The sequence below is a fragment of the Falco punctatus genome (genome assembly GCF_963210335.1).
Source record: "Falco punctatus genome assembly, chromosome: 6".
Taxonomy (NCBI): domain Eukaryota; kingdom Metazoa; phylum Chordata; class Aves; order Falconiformes; family Falconidae; genus Falco; species Falco punctatus.
Window position 1 is genome coordinate 57,530,829 of NC_137585.1, and position 4,871 is coordinate 57,535,699.

Genomic DNA, 4,871 nt, shown 5'->3' on the forward strand with positions numbered 1-4,871 from the left:
CTGTGATCTTTGCATATTTTTTTTTTAAGGATACCTGAAGTATCTTCAAATCAAATATGATTATTTATTATATGGGCTTGGAGGTTTTTTTAATGTCATTTTTCATCTGCGTAGCCAATCTCATGGAAATGAACAACAGATACGGTAAAGGGAGCAAGATAAGTTACATTAAAAATGGTATCTTACGATGCTAAGTACCTATCAAGCCGAAACTGGGAACCTAAGTTCTCTAAAAAGTTACTTTGATGATACAGTTGTATTCAACTGCATGATACTTCAAAAAAGCAAGGTGCATGATTTTAGCAAACTTCTCATCTGTAAGCGAGGAACCTGGTGCTTTGTTCCTTCCAAGGAGAAGAACGGTCTGGCTTTTGTTTGTCAATTAAACAAGCATATGTAGAGACTTGAAAATCTGTGACTTAATTTTATATTGCACTTTGGGTTGAAGCAAGAGAAACAGGTTTAAACAGAAAGCAAGGTGTAAAAGTATAAATTCTTCTTAGTTTATATCACATTAATTAAAAAAACAACTGAAAAGAAACCCATACTGCCTTTTTTTCTGAAAGGAAGAAAACGTCAGTCCTCACTTACACACAGGGCAGACTGGCAACTGAATTGACCCGGATTTTTAACACTGACAATTAAGGCCCGAGGCTGATTTGATATGTTTTTACATTCCACTAACACTATGAATCAGGGGAGAGAATAGAATGCTATTTTAAGAATACATTTATTTGAGATGGATTTTTTCCCTGTAATTGTAGCATTGTACAACAGTGTGCAAGGTAAGTTCTGAGTAGTACACCTGGTATTCCCGGAAACAAAAATAGTATTCCTATTTCTGGCCTGTTTAACACACTCTCATATACATCGCTTCTTATTGCATAGCGTTTATAAATCTCTACTGAGTAGTTGGCTCCAGTTTCTTTCTCTGGAAATCTGCTACCCTGAGTTTTCGGGGTTAAAATCAGTTTTGCTCACTTGATTATCCCTAGTATTGCAGAAAACACTTGCAGTTGTTCTTTTAACAGTTGCTACTGAAACCACCCTCCTTGTGGGAAAAGTCATGGAGGAAGGAGGTAAGGATCCTCCACCTGGGTGTTTGAAAACAAAAAAGCACCCAGGGCTCAAATCTCTGCCTTGCTACCTGGTGCCACAAATACTTAAGCATGTGAGAACCTTCATGGGCTTGATTAATCTAATTACACAAGTAATCCAGGGAAGCCTGCAGATCCTCACATGGGTAAAACTATTTTGCACGTGACTGTGACCTCCGTTGAAGCATTGGCTGCATGTGTGTCAGGATTCCTGACTGACCACGCTGCGCTTTCAGAGATGTGGCGTCTATACGGTACAAAGATGTGTGATCATATCACTTTGCTGTGTGAGCTGCCTGAAGTCTTCTATATCCCTTAGCCAGTATTATTTGTACTTTTCTGTTTCCATTTTGCAGTTTCCATGGGGAAAAAAATAATATCAAGAATGCACCCAAAATAAGAACTTGTGTACTGTAGTCAGATAGGAAGTTGCTTGCAGAGTGCTGAGGGGCTCTTTCTGTTGGCATGACCTAAGCAGCACTGGAAGGCATAGTGGTCTGTGGGGCAGTCAGCTCAATCCTGCGTGGCTCATATGTGGCCGTGGCTATTGAAGGAAGGGTGAGCAGTTTCTAAATAACGTTGTTTTAAAGATATTTGTCACCTAAAAGGAACATATTTTAATTTATTGGGGGGTGGGGGATTAATGCCCTGTAACTTCTGATTGAAAGTACTTCCACGGCTGGATGTTGACTGAAACAAAAAAGAATATGATTGCTATCTGTCACACTCAAGAAGAACTTCTAAATGTACAGTTGTCATCCCAAGCATGGCATGTCTAGACGGTGCTTTTGACTGAAGATCCTAAATACAACAATTTTTTCTATTAAAGCAAAATTTCTGACCATGCTTAGTTTTCAAATACTATATCCTTTCATCGTGTTCCTCAAAGTTTACCGCTGCCTAAAAATTACGCTAGTAGAAGTTGAATTCTGGTGAAGAATGTAGATTGCGCTAAGCAGTTAGTCTGGATTGACAGCTGATGCTTTTATTTTCGCATGGTATGAGAATTAAAATGGTGTAACTGGTTTTGTTTCCTCTGATAAGCATGCATGCTCTCATTTTCACACACCTGAAAGCTGCTAGTATGTTTAAAAGACCTGAGGAAATGCAGCTGGATGACTTATTTTGAAATTGTGGTTTGAATGGCTTCAGTAGGTTTACCACTTAAAACCACGTTCCTGTTGGAGTTAAAGTTTGTTTTTTTGAAAGCAACGTTAGAGCACTCTGAACAGTAGTTCTGAGTGTTAATGATTTGACCTGCTTCAGAATTAGCAGTGCTAGCTGAGCTTGCATATCATTTTCCTAGACCAGTTTATCATTTACATTTCATATTCCTTTGTCAGTATTAACATACCGATATTGAACGTGGGTATGCATCAGAATTTTCCTGCTGAAGCTGCCAAAATAATTTTCTGCAAAACCACTTATTTGAACTTCATCTGCTTTAACAAACAACCCAGTGAAGTAGCCAGTTTTTACAATTGCACCATCCTGCCTCACCTGTAAAACGGTCCTGATGAGGAGCGAAGGGGGGGCAGGCATCCTGGCCCTGCTCTGATGCAGCCCCTCGAGGCAGTTCTGTGGAAACTTTAACTTTACAGCTCTTCTTTTGGACAAAAGGGCTGTTTTGGTTGTTCCCTTGCCCCTAGGTGTGTTTCTGCCAGCTGGCTCTGATCTCCCTCCCTTTGAAGGCCAATTTATTTTCTGGTGGGCGTCGCGGTATTGGTTTCAAAAAGGCGTTTTGTTGTTGTGTAGATAGGTGTTTGCTAGTTAAAAAAGGCAGTTCAGCACGGGCACTGTCAAACAGGCAGTGCAAGGCAGCTCCACCATCCACATCGGGAGGGAGGGCTGCCGCCGGGCTTCTGCAAGGGAGCAGGGCCCTGAGCCCGTTCCCGCTGGCTGGCCACTGTGGGTGGTGACACAGCCCCGCCACGGCTGTCCTGGATGCGACCGAGGTGGAGGCGCCCTGGCCATGGGCCGTGGAGCCCAGCCTGCCCTGGGGGTCGCGGGGCAAGGAAGGGCCCAGAGAGGCAGGCAGCCACCTGTGCTGCTGCTGCTGGAAATCGCATATGGACGTGTAACTTGGTACGGCAGCTTTCTCGGCACTGGCTGCTCCTGACGCAGCCTGTGGTCATGGAGCCGGTGTCCCAACTCCTGCCCTCAGCAGGTGACAGCAGAGCTGAAATCTTGACAACAGGCCTCTGGTGCCCAGCTTTACTCTTGCAAACAGGGCGCTGATGATCGGTTTTTACTTCCAAATGATCCAAATAGACTTTTGAGTCCTGAGTGAGTTATTTGTGCAGAACTTCAAACCCCCAATTGAGATTACCTGCTTGAACGTTAAACACCGTTTCCAGTTAAAATACAGTCTCAGCATCTCCTCCGGCTGCGGATGATACAGGAGCTGGGTGCACGCAGGACTGACTTTCAAGGTTACTGTGTCTCCCAGTGAGCTGTTGCCTTAGTTTTCAGCTGACGGCACTTTACATACAGGAGCAGCAAAGAACTGAACCGAGTACCGAGCACCAGCTGTTCAGAAGGTAAGAAAAGACAAGAAGTCACAGCACATCTAACCTGGGAAAGCAGGGCTGGAGCTTCCCTTCAGGTGGCAGGCAACAAATCTACCTAATTAAAAATTTATTTTTTCATAATACAAGAGCTCTTTGCAGCAAGCCTCACCATCAGAGGCTGCCATCACCACAAATGCTGGCAGCAAAGCCTGACTGAGGGGAACAGATGAACAGAGCCAAGGACTAACCAAGATGAGTTCAGTTTCTAGTACAAAAACCTATTGCAGGTTTAAGTAAAAATAAAAATAATCCCAGGCTTAGAGCTGGCATACTTTTTCTGAAACCCTTTGGTATTAGGGAAGGCTACTACAGAGCAGCTGGCCTGAGGACAGCGTGGTAGTGCTTTGGTGCAACCAAGGACAATTTTTGCATCCATTTATATTCATGTCACAGCATGGATTCTTAATAGCCTTCCTGCCAAACCTTGCTCAATAGTCCATTTGGGGAATGTATGGATCAACTTTATTTTTAAAAGTTTGACATTGCACTCTGCAGTGGGAAAGTGATTGAAAAAGGTGGCCAGAGGAAAGTGCTATTTCCCGTATTCATTTTTCTATTGTTTCTGTGCCCTCTCGTCTGCTGTATCATCAAATTCGGCTACCGGGTCCAAAACTGTCACATTTTGTTCTACCTAATTGCCTATAATAAAGACTACAGAATAAAAATATACCTACTGCTTATGATACTTTGGCACTGAAGAGCTTGTTCTGTTGTATTGCCTGGATCAGAAGTACCAAACTTTATTTGAAAATTATGTGTATTTTCTTGGATCAACTGCTTTTCTGCAGACCTGCTTCCCCGAGGGCACTTCTTTTCAAAAGACCTTCCTGTTGAAAACAATTCCTTTGTAAAAACCTTTTGACAGCTATCATCTTGCTTACCTATTATCTTCAAATAATGCCGAAGGAGGCTGGGTCCGTCCCCGCTGCGCGGATGCTGGCTTTGGGGTTGGCCAGAGCGGAGCACTTGCCCTGCACCCCCAAGAAGTCACGCTGAGGTAGGATAACGTTCGGCCAGCTCCCGTTATCTCCCTTCTCAGTAAGGTGAAAATAGCAGCTGCTTCCTTACTTCCAGATATTTAATTTCATTAATTGCAGGTCTGACTTCTCACTTATACGCAGCGTCCTCGCGGGTTTTGCGACGCGGGGGCACTGATCGTGGCTTCACACGGACTTTCCGGAACTTGAGCAAGCTGGCGGTGAGG